Source organism: Diabrotica virgifera, chromosome 3 (genome assembly GCF_917563875.1).
Source record: "Diabrotica virgifera virgifera chromosome 3, PGI_DIABVI_V3a".
Classification (NCBI taxonomy): Eukaryota; Metazoa; Arthropoda; class Insecta; order Coleoptera; family Chrysomelidae; genus Diabrotica; species Diabrotica virgifera.
The window spans coordinates 86,678,435-86,692,221 of NC_065445.1; the positions used below are offsets into that span (position 1 = coordinate 86,678,435).

At 34.6% G+C, this 13,787-nt stretch overlaps 1 protein-coding gene across 1 annotated transcript in view; it reads left to right on the plus strand.

Annotated features, from left to right (window-relative positions):
• Positions 1–13,787, plus strand: part of LOC114330624 (phosphoacetylglucosamine mutase) — a 109,476-nt gene that overhangs the window by 26,920 nt on the left and 68,769 nt on the right. The gene's annotated exons all lie outside the window — the stretch shown is intronic.

Consider the following 13,787-nt stretch of genomic DNA (forward strand, 5'->3'; position numbering starts at 1 on the left):
TTGAAATTGTCAAATTGACGTATATTTCATACCTACTGTCATTGAAGAAGAAAAATTATATGTTGCTCACAATATTGATATGATATGCAATTATTATATAAAAGTATATTTAATTAATTGTATTTTGCTTGCAGTACTGCATTTTAATTATTAATTTTATTTACTACATACAATAGTTTACCTTTTAATAACATAACCTAAATCTTCTTTTTCTTCTTATATTTTTTTGGGCTACAGTCTTGACAATTATCCAGCAACCAGGACCAATATGATTGGCCAATATAATTAAAAGTGCGAAAAAAGTTACCAAGCTATGAAACCAGGTGTCATTTTTCCAAACTTGCACGGTCCCAATACCTCCTATAACCCGGTCTATATAGACATTTCAAATAACAAAAATTGCCGGAGAGCCAAATTTTGGTGGAGAGCTAGGGTACACCATAACAAATAAAGTTTAAAAAGTCCCCATCGATCCCATGTGTGCGTCAAAAGTTATTCGGGATCAAAGGTCAAAATTTGACATTTTTTGGATTTTTTTCGAAAACGGTAAGTTTTATCAAAACAAACCTTAAACCAAAGTTGTAGATCTTAAAATTCTCTACAAAAATAGTCCCTACTATTTTTTTCCTAAGAGTTGCCATTCCTGAGATATCGCGATTCAAAAAGTCACATTATACATGATATGCACACGTTTCCACACCACCTGTGAGGTAGTGTACTCGGCGCGTTTTTTTTTACCGTGGTTTCCCCTGTAGGCCTACTCCACTAACTGTTTTGACAATTTTAGGATAATTTAAGGAAACAATACCGGTCAAGTTCTAGATATTACCTTATTATTGATATTGATTATTGATATTGCTATTGATTATTAGGTTAACTATTGTTTTGATTTCTTTAGATGTTTTAATCAGATTCATATTCTTGAAAGTCTACTTCAACAGTCAAGTCTTCTTCGATTTCATCTTCTTCCTCTTCCTCTTGCTGGATGTTCAAAAGTGGTTCAAATGTGACTGAGTCATTGGTCTCTTCATTAAAATCACAGGAGTCTTCCTCTGTTGTACTAAACTGGACATTTGAGCAAGACTGAACTTGGCAGTTGGTACACACTAGAGAACACAGCAACCCGACTTTTTTACATCCACATTTGGCACTACAACCTTTTTTGCAATTGCAAAAAATAGTGTTATGGAGTTTTTCTGGAGCAGGTGGGAGTAAGGTTTTAATCGGTTCCAGAGTATTATCTATTAATTTAAAACCCCAGTCTTCTGGATTCAGTTCATTGCCTAGCCATGTTTGAACTTGATAATATACTCGATACAAATGTTGAAAAGCAGATGCTGATGTTGGAGGAAGACATGATAGTTGTACTTGTTTCTTGTTTCGCGTATTTTTTACAAAAGTTAAGTATCGGTATTTATCAAGACAAATAATTTTTTTGGAGCTCCATAAACCGCAAGAAGAAAGCGAATTCCTTCCGTAATTATTGTTTGCGGTGTAGAATCAAGTTCTATAAAAACTTTACAGCAGTCAGTCAAATTTTTTTTTTCGAATAATTTAAGTACTGACGTTTTTCCCCTTCTGTACATTGCGGACATAGTGTCGCAGCCGGTTATCGCATGTAAAAATAAAATGTACTTTTGGCATTTGGGATAAGCCGATAAACTATTCGAAGAATATATCTCTGTTCGCTGTTGAGCCCTTACAGGTTTCAGAAAATAAATAACTTTATCTACTGGAGTCCTTGCAGTAATCAGTACCAACAAATCAACATCTTCACATTGTTGTGTTTGTTGCCTTAAATTTTTCAATTGCTGTCTCCATTATAAGGACATCTGCGTCATTTTTAGCTTGTTTCACTTCAATATTCGCAGCTGTTAATTTGTCAGTTAACATGGAAATGAAAAGAGATTTATTATTAATGTTTGCGAAAAATTGTTGTTGATTCGCTGAGTTCTTAAATAGGCAATAAACTCATCACCTCTCTCGACACTAGCCTCGATTAAATTTGGCATTCCACGATCAACCACAACTGTTTTAGTTTCACTTAAAAGTTTATTGCAAATAAAGCAAAACTGAGACATTTTTAAAACTATAAAATTGTACAAATAACGGTAACGGTACTAAATGGTAGACGCTTGTAATAAGTACTTATATTCACTTGAACCGAACTTTTAGCACTAAAAGAAACAGATAATATTATGAACCAGACCTACGGACAATAATGTAGCCATTGCCTATTATAATAGACAATCTGTTTTTTTTAAACAATGGTATAGCCAAATGTTTTTCAAGACCACGTGGATAGAGGAAATTCAGTTTGGGACTGATTACCTTTTGAAGAAATATTTTCAGAATAGTATAATATACTATATAAAAGAGACACAAATAGGCATTTATACTTGTCTTAAGGGCCACATATTTATGTATATACGTGGCTTATATGTGCATGTATAAAGTAACTTTTAAAATCGCCATATCTCAGGAATGGTAACTCTTAGGAAAAAAATTGTAAGCACAATTTTTGTAGAGAATGTTAAGATCTACAACTTTGGTTTGAGGTTTTTTTTGATAAAACTTACCGTTTTCGAAAAAAATCCAAAAAATCTCAAATTTTGATCTTTGACACCGAATAACTTTTGACGCACACATGGGATCGATGGGGACTTTTAAAACTTTATTTGTTATGGTATACCCTAGCTCTCCACCAAAATTTGGCTCTCCGGCAATTTTTGTTATTTGCCAAGCATTTTGATGTCTAAGTTGACCGGATTACTACACTGCTTTTTCATGACTTTTGTAAGATTTCAAACTTTTTTTAGGGTCATCTCCTGTATTAATATGATATTTTTTAACTTGTTTTGTAGTAAATTCAACTATTTATTTACTACAAAACAAGTCAAAACTTACATATGGAAACAGGAGGTGACCCTAAAAAAAGTTTGAAATCTCTCTTACAAAATTCATGAAAAAGCAGATAGGAGGTATTGTCACATCACCGACGATATGCTCTATTATTTAATATGTATAAAATTAGATTATTTAATATCTAAATAATCTAACAATGTTATTAAGAATGTGAGATCCTTCTTGACATCTTTGGTTATCTGTTTGTCTGTTTGCCTGTCTCTTTGTGTGATAACTCTTCAAGGATGTCATTGTACTATATTTATTAGTTTCTTTAATGTCAAAATCTTCAATATTTCTTGTGGTATATGAATGAACAGCAACCCGACTTTTTTACATCCACATTTGGCACTACAACATTTTTTGCAATTGCAAAAAATAGTGTTATGGAGTTTTTCTGGAGCAGGTGGGAGTAAAGTTTTAATCGGTTCCAGAGTATTATCTATTAATTTCAAACCCCAGTCTTCTGGATTCAGTTCATTGCCTAGCCATGTTTGAACTTGATAATATTCTTCTTCTTCATGTGCCGTGCTCGATTATCGAACGTTGGCTATCAAATTGGCTATAGTAATTTTGTTAACGGCAGCTCGGAAAAGGGATGCAGAGGATCTGTTATACCATTCTCTCAGGTTTTTAAGCCATGACGTTCTTCTTCGACCTGGCCCTCTTCTTCCGTCTACCTTGCCTTGTATTATTAAATGGAGTATATTATATCTCTCTGGGTGTCGCATAACATGGCCAAAATATTCAAGTTTTCGATTTTTAACTGTTCTGACGACTTCTGTGACTTTTCCCATCCGGTGCAAAACAATTTCGTTACGAACTCTATCCACCCAACTTATTCGTAGGATTCTTCGGTATACCCAAATTTCAAAGGCTTCCAATTTCTTGAGAAGAGTATCTGTTAAAGTCCAACCTTCGACACCGTACAAAAGAGTAGAGAACACATAACATCTCACTAATCTAATTTTAAGATTCAAAGTAATGTTGTTTCCACATAAAAGTTTCTTTATCTTAAAGAATGCAGCTCTGGCCTTCTCTATACGTATTCTAATTTCTTTGCTCATGTCCCAGTTCTCATTTAGATTACAACCAAGGTAGGTGATACTGTTAGTTCTTTCTAATTGTTCACCATAAGCTGTTACTACTTCCGGTTGTATTGGCGTCTTACTGACAACCATCACCTTGGTCTTTGCGGTGTTTAGCTTGAGTCCATATTCATCACACGTTGTGGTAATCCTATTAATCAGATGTTGAAGTTCTTCATAATTGCTCGCAATTAACACCGTGTCATCCGCATATCTCAAATTATTAATATTGACGCCATTCATTTTGATACCACATAGAGCATTATCCACTGCTTTATTGAAAACAAACTCAGAATAGATGTTAAATATTAGTGGGGACAAAATGCAGCCCTGCCTTACTCCTCTTCGTATTTGAAGTTCTTCAGACGTGTCCCAGCCAATCCTGATGTTTGCACGTTGATGCCAGTAAAGATTTTTGATAATGCGTAGGTCTTTATCATCAATACCCACTTTCTGAAGAATAGCAATCATTTCCGTATGTTTTACCCGATCAAAGGCCTTCTCAAAGTCAATGAAACACATATAAACCGGATGTCCGACATCTCTGCATCTCTGTACCATAACCTGAATACTAAACAGTGCTTCTCTGGTCCCAAGGTTATTGCGGAATCCAAACTGTGTATCACCAAGCTGTTCTTCTATTTTTTGGTACATCCTAGAGTGCAAAATTCGTAGAAATATCTTTAAAACATGACTCATCAAGCTAATGGTTCGGTAGTCACTACATCTTTTCGCGTTTGCTTTTTTAGGTATCGTCACAAAAGTCGACAGCAGCCAATCCGTTGGTATATAGCCAGTTTGATAAACTTTATTAAAAAGATGAAGGAGAGATCTTTTACCTGAATTTTCGAAGAGCTTTATTATTTCATTCGGTATTTCGTCTGGTCCCGTCGCTTTTCTGGTCTTTGCTAATCTTATTGCTTGTTCAATTTCGTCCATAGTTATGTCAGGTCCTGTAACTACTTCGTTAATTTCAAGCTCGGGCCTTTCATCATTAAACAGTTCCTCAATGTATTCTTTCCATCTGTCTATTTTATCCAAATCAGTGATAATCAGTTTTCCGTCTCTATCAACGATGTTATTTGCATGTTTTTTGTTCTGACCGGTGAGTTCTTTTATTTTTTTATACATATTAAATGAATCATGTTTTCTCTGCAACTCTTCAATTTCTAAACATTTTTTTTCAAAGTATGTTTCTTTTGCCGCTCGTATTTTAGTCCTTATCTCTTTATTAATGCGTTTATACATTTCGATGTTTTGATTCTTTTTGCGTCTTTTTTCCATCAAATTCAAAATCTCATCGTTCATCCACTGTTGCTTCTTTTGATTTTTCTCTTTGAAGTTTGGAGTTGAGTTGCTTATAATCGTTTTGATTTGGTTCCAATGATCCTCGATGGATTCTTGTTGTTCGCTATTCTCAAAATTGCTCTCTAAATTGTTTGAAATCCCCTGACTGTTGTTTCTAATAAAATCGGTATCCAGTTTGTTAGAGGATCGTGGTTGTTTTATCCGTTTAAGTTTTAATTTTATTTCGGCTAACAATAGATTGTGATCAGATGGCACATCGGCGCCAGGATAGGTTTTTACAGACTTTACTGCATTTCTGTAACGCTCACTGATGGTTATGTAGTCAATTTGGTTTCTTACGATATTATTGGGGGTATCTGCTGGAGATTTCCACGTATATAATCTCCTTTTAGGTAATTTGAAAAAGGTATTCATTATACATAGATTATGTTCTTTGCAAAAATCTGCGAAATAGTCTCCCCTTTCATTTCTATCGCCCAGTCCATAACAGCCAATAATATTACTTTGTCTGCCTTTTCCTATCTTAGCATTAAGGTCACCCATCAGAATGGTGAGATCTCTAGTCTTGAGTTGGTCGGTAACAGTTTTTACATCGGCGTAGAACTTGTCAAGTTCTTCCAGTTCACTTTCCGCTGTCGGTGCATACACTTGTATTAAATTTATGTTTCTGGGTTTCGCGTTCAACTGAATCATTATGACTCGTTCAGATACCTGGCATACCGCTCTAACACATCTGCTAACCTCGTTTGAGACTATGAATCCTACACCATGACGATGGTAATTACTCTCTTCTCCTGCATAATACACTTCATGATCATCCACATGGCATTGGCCAGATCCGGGCCATCGCATTTCACTGATACCCAGAATTGATATTTGCATAATATACTCGATACAAATGTTGAAAAGCAGATGCTGATGTTGGAGGAAGACATGATAGTTGTACTTGTTTCTTGTTTCGCGTATTTTTTACAAAAGTTAAGTATCGGTATTTATTAAGACAAATAATTTTTTTGGAGCTCCATAAACCGCAAGAAGAAAGCGAATTCCTTCCGTAATTATTGTTTGCGGTGTAGAATCAAGTTCTATAAAAACTTTACAGCAGTCAGTCAAATCTTTTTTTTTTCGAATAATTTAAGTACTGACGTTTTTACCCTTCTGTACATTGCGGACGTAGTGTCGCAGCCGGTTATCGCATGTAAAAATAAAATGTACTTTTGGCATTTGGGATAAGCCGATAAACTATTCGAAGAATATATCTCTGTCCGCTGTTGAGCCCTTACAGGTTTCAGAACCCTTAATGTTTTGACCCCTTAATGTAACATATTCATTAAAATATGCAGGCAACATTCCTTTTTTTTAATTTAAAAATGAAAACTATAGTAAGGTAGTAAAGCCTTTGTTGAACTGAAAACCAACCTACATCTCAACTGGTCTGTAGCGATTGCATCGAAGAATTGTTCTCATACCTCTGTTATACAAAATTTGCAATGATTGAATTGATCCTTTATCACCTAAATATAAAACACTTGAACAGTAGTCAAAATGGGGCTGAATTATACTTCTAAATACAGTGAACATTGAAAATAATGATAGATCTTTGCTAATTCTATTAAAGAAAAATAATTTTTTAGATATTTTCTTGCAAATATATTGAAAATGAGGTTTCAGAGAGAGTGTGTTATCCAGTATAAATCCAAGATATTTAATTTCATTGACCCATTCGATGCATTCATTATTAACTTTTAGTTTCAATTTTTCCATACTTATATTATTTAATTTATACCGACTAGAGACTATCATTGACTTTGTTTTACTCGCATTAAGTTTTAACTTGTTAGCATCCAAAAATATCTCAATTCTTTTTAACAACCACTGCATCCTTCTAAAAACCTCCACAATAGCATCACCACTGCATACAATTATTGTGTCATCTGCAAAAAGACTAATAAATTCCAGACCCTCAACATAATTTACATCATTGATGAAATGGGTAGGCTTACATTTGAGTGTAGACATAAAAACGAGTATTTGTACAAACAAAATAAATGTAAAACTGAACAGTCTTGAAACTTACCACATACCTTTCCTTGTGGTCCACCGAAGAACCGTATTGAATTTGGGTTTAATACATTTATCTAGACCCTCAGGATGGACCAGAGTAGCAGCTGTTACTTTATACTCGTATTAAGCTAACAGTTAAAGAGCAAAAAAAAACCAATTAACAATATATATAAGACATGCATCCAATTAGTGCTGACGTATGAGTCAGAGACATGGACTATTTCTAAAACAGATGCAAATCATCTTATCTTCAAACGAAAGATCTTAAGAAGAATATTTCTTTCAACTGTGAAAACGGCATCTCAAGAAGGTGAACTTTTTATTGGATTTTGTTGAAAGTAAACAACCATAGACAATGACATGTGTCGGCTTTCAAGCAGACTCTAACTTTTTTAAAATCATTTTCAATGATGATGCCCATTTTTCGATGAATGTGATTGCCCAGAATTTCGCCCATTCCAAAAAAGTATGTTTGAGAACAATGTTGGCAAGGTCATTACTGTAAACGATGAGTACCATAGGTAGATGATTATCTGATTATTACTAAATTTGATAATATGGACTACGAGTCACACAGTTCATGCCAGATTGGAATATTATGCACTAGACTAGAGAGTATGGTCATCGTATGTGAAAGTGATGTGAGCTGGCCACCGAGATCGTCACGTAGAACCCTATTTATTTTAGGGATTTCTAAGTAGCAGAACTATGCCAATAGACATCAAACCACAGCAGACCGCAAAACCAACACTCATGCCATCGGTCAAATTCAGCATGATTTATGCACCAAAGTCATGGAAAATTGGACATTTCGGATGCGCACTACCTACCTAAGTCGCAGCTGACGTTTGAACTACATAAATGTTGTATTCCATACATAATGGCATCGAAAGGCCATTCAACATATTATAATCTTGTATTAAATTGCATGAAAAACAAATTTGAAAAAATAAAAAGGGTAAACGTAGTAACCCGTTTACAGAAGAATAAAAATAAACAGGCTGCGGTGGCTAGGCCACTTTGAGAGAATGAATGAGGTGGACTCGTCAAAACACATTTATAGCCAGAGACTGGATGGAGTGGAAGCTGATTCTGGAACAGACCAACACCCACCATGGGTTGTAGAGCCAATGATGATGAAACGGAATAACGTAATCTTAGAGAATGTTTGAGAAAATACCACCCCAAATATTAATATTGTTGCACAACAGTAGCTGCGCTGGATCAACTCTTTTACCTCGTCTTATCCAAACTCTTTGGGCGTCTCTCAGGTAAATATATTCTAATTTTGGATGAGATACACTGTTACATCTACCGCAGAACTGGCTTTCGTATATACACGGATATTCTTCATTTTAAACAATGTTCCTCCAAGCGTCGTTTAACTGTATACACACTAATAGTTCCTTGTCATGTACTCCGAAGTCTTTCAGCAAGGTCAATAATTATTTAGTGACAATCTTAATCGTAGACTTTGTAAGATCAAAAACCGAATGCTTCTGGAGAAGTAGCTCTATAGCGGCCAGTGCGGACGCAGTATTGAGATTTCTCTCACGGTATTTTAAAAGTAGCCAAAACGCGGCCAAGACTCACATAGAGTTGTAGAGCCAAATGATGATGATGATGATTTTAAAAGTACTATACGAATACTAGTTTGAAACAAAAAGCCAAAAATTTTGTACAGCGCGGCGTTGAAAAAAAAACATCGTTGTACCGCTTTTTTTTAATTTATAAATTCTGAGTTGTCTTTTTTATCCAGATAATGAGATTTTCTATCTGTATTATCCATACGAGTATAGGCGACGTTAATGACAAATATTATATAGGGTGTCCCAAAAGTAGCGGAACGGTCGAATATTTCGCGAACTAAACATCGCGCATCGGATCGAAAAACTGAAAAATACGTGTTCAATCATTTTCAAAAATCTATCCAATGACACCAAACACCAATCCCCACTACACCCCCTGGAGGTGGGGTGGGGGGTAACTTTAAAAGCTGAAATGGAAACCCCCAGTTTTTCTTGCAAATTTGGATTCGTTACGTAAAAGTAGGCAACTTTTATTCAAGACATTTTTTCGAACTGTGGATAGATGGCGCTATAATTGGGAAAAACGATTTATGCTGATACCATAGGTAAATTATAGAAACGGTCTAATATCTCACCAAATTCACTTCCAAATGAGAAACCAAAAAACATATTTTTAATCTTTTTTGAAAACCTATTGAATAACACCAAACATGACCCTCCAACCCACCCCCTGGGGGTGGGGTGGGGGGTAACTTTAAAATCTTAAATAGCAACCCCCACTTTTTATTGCAGATTCGGATTCGTCATAAAAAATTAAGCAACATTTATTCAAAACATTTTTTAAAATTTTTGATAGATGGCGCTAATAAATCGTATTTTTCCAATTAAAGCGCCATCTATTAACAATTCTAAAAAATGTTTCGAATAAATGTTGCTTAATTTTTCATGACGGATCCGAATCTGTAATAAAAAGTGGGGGTTGCTATTTAAGATTTTAAAGTTACCACCCACCCCACCTACAGGGGTTGGGTTGGAGAGTCACGTTTGGTGGTATTCGAAAGGTTTTCGAAAAAGATTAAAAATTTAAAAATCTGTTTTTTAGTTTCTCATTTGGAAGTGCATTTCGTGAGATACTAGACCGTTTCTATAATTTACCTATGATATCAGGATAAATCGTTTTTCCCAATTAAAGCGCCATCTATACACAGTTCGAAAAAATGTCTTGAATAAAAGTTGCTTACTTTTACGTAACGAATTAAAATCTGAAAGAAAAACGGGGTTTCCATTTAATATTTTAATGTTATCCCCACCCCACCCCTAGGGGTTGTAGTGGGGGTTGGTGTTTGATGTCATTGGATAGATTTTTGAAAATGATTGAACATTTATTTTTCAGTTTTTCGATCCGATGTTTAGTTCGCGAAATATTCGACCGTTCCACTACTTTTGGGACACCTTGTATAAAATTTGTTAATTTAAACAATGCATTGGAAGAAACTCGAACTCAGTTGGGCAATAAAAAATATTTGAGTATTTTTAATTACATTTTAAAATTTACAAATCAATAAAATTTTAAGCAGAACTAATATTATCACAAATTTTATGATAAGATTAACAAAACCGATTAGATTGTGTGAAGTTTATTACTTCTAAGATATTTGTGATACAAAGATTGTTGAACTGAAAACTAAAGTTCAGTGTTAAAAATACATAGGCCTTGGGCCTACCATTTAAAAATGGTGGGCCCAATTTTTCCCTCATGAGACTTTTTCCATACTAAAATCGTTTCCTTATTGGTTGCCGGGGTAGATTTTATATGAGGTTCAGTCCTGTTGCGAGGTTTGGTATCGGGATTTTTTGCGGTATATATTGACAATAAAACAAAGAAAATCAAATATTGTTAAGAAGAAAAACGTCGTAATTGGAATATCTCGGTTATATTTTGAGAAATAATCGAAGATACGTTCCGCTTCAATTAATATTACCTGAGCTTGGTTTAGAATTTGACAAGCCGACAGTGGCCCTTTACCTGCAGTTAACAACAAAATTCAAATTCAAATTGCTATGATGGTTGCCAACATTCGAAATGAATAACCACTGAAGACACCAAAGTATAAAACAGATGATAAAACAAATAATAAAAAAATAAAAAATAATTTTCTAATTCTTGTATTGGAAAGTGGGTGACTTTCCATTTTTTTATTTAATTTTCCATTTCCAACAATCGTTTTTTCCGATTATAGCACCATCTATCCATAATTCGAAAAAATGTCTCGAATAAAAGTTGCTTATTTTTACGTAAAGAATCCAAATCTGCAATAAAAATTGGGGGCTCCTATTTAAGATTTTAAAGCAACCCCCACCCCACCCCCACCCAAGTGTGGGTTCGTGTTTGGAGCCATTCGATAGATGTTTCAAAAATATTGAATACGTGCATTTTGCAGTTTTTCGATCTGATGTTCATTTCGCGAAATATCGCGGGGTTCGTATTTAAAATTTTAAATTTACCCCCCACTCCTCTCTGTGGGGACTCGTGTTTGGTATCATTCGGTAGATTTTTGAAAAACATTAAACACGTATTTTTTAGTTTTTCGATCTGACGTTTTGTACACTGTTTTGCATGTACTTAACTTACCTTATCTTAATCTGACCATTTCGAGTTTTTTAAGGATATATTTTTTTCAGACCCGCCTTAACGAACTCCCCTTTTATTAAGAGCCAATATATGGTAGAGGTACATTTACACATTTACAGGGTACAAAGTTTCTCATCATGTGAAAATCTGACGCGCTCGAGTAACTGCAAAAATCCCCGCTTGGGCTCCTCTACCATAAATTGCATAACAAACAAATTTCGACCAATAAAAAGGCCAAACGAAATAACATAATCGTGGAGAATGATCAAGACGAACAAAAAGCTCAGTTTTTCAGTTTACCAAAATACCTTCTTCTTTTTTCTCTTTATAAGCAACTCTGCTTCTTAATTATTGACGGATTGATACCTCTATGGAAGGTTGTCACTCCATCTTTTGCTTGGTCGGCCGATACTTCTTCTACTGATTGGTGATTTATCTTTTGCTATTTTTCACAAGGAACAATTTCCTGTAGTTGGCTGTATACCATTAATTACAAGTAAATTTAATGAAAAATTTGTCTTGGTAAACGGTATATTTATTTAAAAAGCCCCTAAAAGGGCTACAAATATTAAAACAAGACGTTTTCGCTCTGTAACAAGAGCATCACCAGTGTTACAAGAACATGCTAAGCCACCCAAAAATACTAAGGTTAAAACCTTTTAAAAATAGACTAAATGTCTTATATAAATGGATACATAAATAAAATCCAAAGGATGGATGTAATTCCTATGGATATGGCCTTAGGGCAACATATGACTCCCACACGTGGTACGTGGGTTGCTAGGTATTAATTAATTAGGTCATTAAATTGAAAGAGGTGAAAGACAACTACTGAGTACTACTGACTTTTACTGAAATTTACTTTGGCAATTTTGACTATAAGGGTCTCTCACATTTTGCTTATGTGCTTATTCCATTTTTTTTTCTATTTAGTTTCCATTTGTTTTGTATATTATGTCATTATTGGTCTTACACTGCCTTTAGAAATTCTTGACTTCATCTCAGTGTTAATATATCGGTTTGGCCATATAGTGGTGTTGAGGTATCGTGCCAGTCTATTTGCTTTTTTACTTGATTGCTCACTTCTTTGTCCAGGTCTCTGTAGTTGGACAGTGTAATTCCAAGGTATTTTATTCCCATTACTTGTTCAATACTGATGCCATGAATTTCTATTTTACATTTGATTGGTTCTTTGCTAATTACTATTGTTTTTATTTTCTGAGATGAGATAATATTGAATTCTTTTGCTCTTATGTTAAACCTATGGCTTAATCTCTCTTCTAGACACTCTTCATCTTGGACTATCAATATTGCGTCGTCTTCATAACAGATTATTTTTTGTTTCCCATTCTGTATTCTCTTAATTTTATGACGCTTTTGATGATTTCATCCATGAGTAAATTGCAGAGAATATTAGAGCTCAATGAGTCTTATTCTTCTTTCTATGTCCATAGACTCTGTAAGTTGTCCATCTATTCTGACTTCCATTTTGTTGTTCTGGTAGATGTTTTCAATTATTTTTATGATATCTGGGGGAACTTTTCTATTATACAGAAAATGAGTCTTACTCTGTCAGATGCCTCATTTAAGTCAATCAGACATAGAAATGTTGGTCTATTAATTATACTCTAGTGATTCCTCAATATTAACAAGGAAAAAGGGCATGTCAACCAAGGATCAGAACTACTACCGGAAATCACAAAGGACGAAATAAAACTAGCCCTAAGAAAAGCTAAGAATAAGAAATCTCCAGGCGAGGATTGTGTAGTTACTGATGCAATCAAAATCGGAGGCACTTGTCTTCTTAAGAAAATAAAAAACCTTTTTAACATGTGCCTTTTAGATAGTAATATACCCGACAAATGGCACAATGCTGAAGTAATTCTATTGTACAAAAAGGAGATCCCCATGAATTAGAAAATTACAGACCTATCAGCCTTCTTAGTCACATACAAACTCCTTACAAGAATAGTAACGAATCGCCTTGAGAAAGAACTTGATTTCTACCAGCCAATGGAACAAGCGGGATTTCGTACTGGATTTGGAACAAATGATCACCTACAGAGCATTAAAACGGTAATAGAAAAGACTATCGAATACAATCGACCACTCGTTTTGGCTTTTGTAGATTTCCATAAAGTCTTTGACACGGTAGAATTTGAAAAAATTCTGGAAGCACTACAAGCATGCCGCATTGACTACCGATACACAAGTTTAATTATTTACAATACATACAAGAACGCAACTATGTTGGTGAAACTA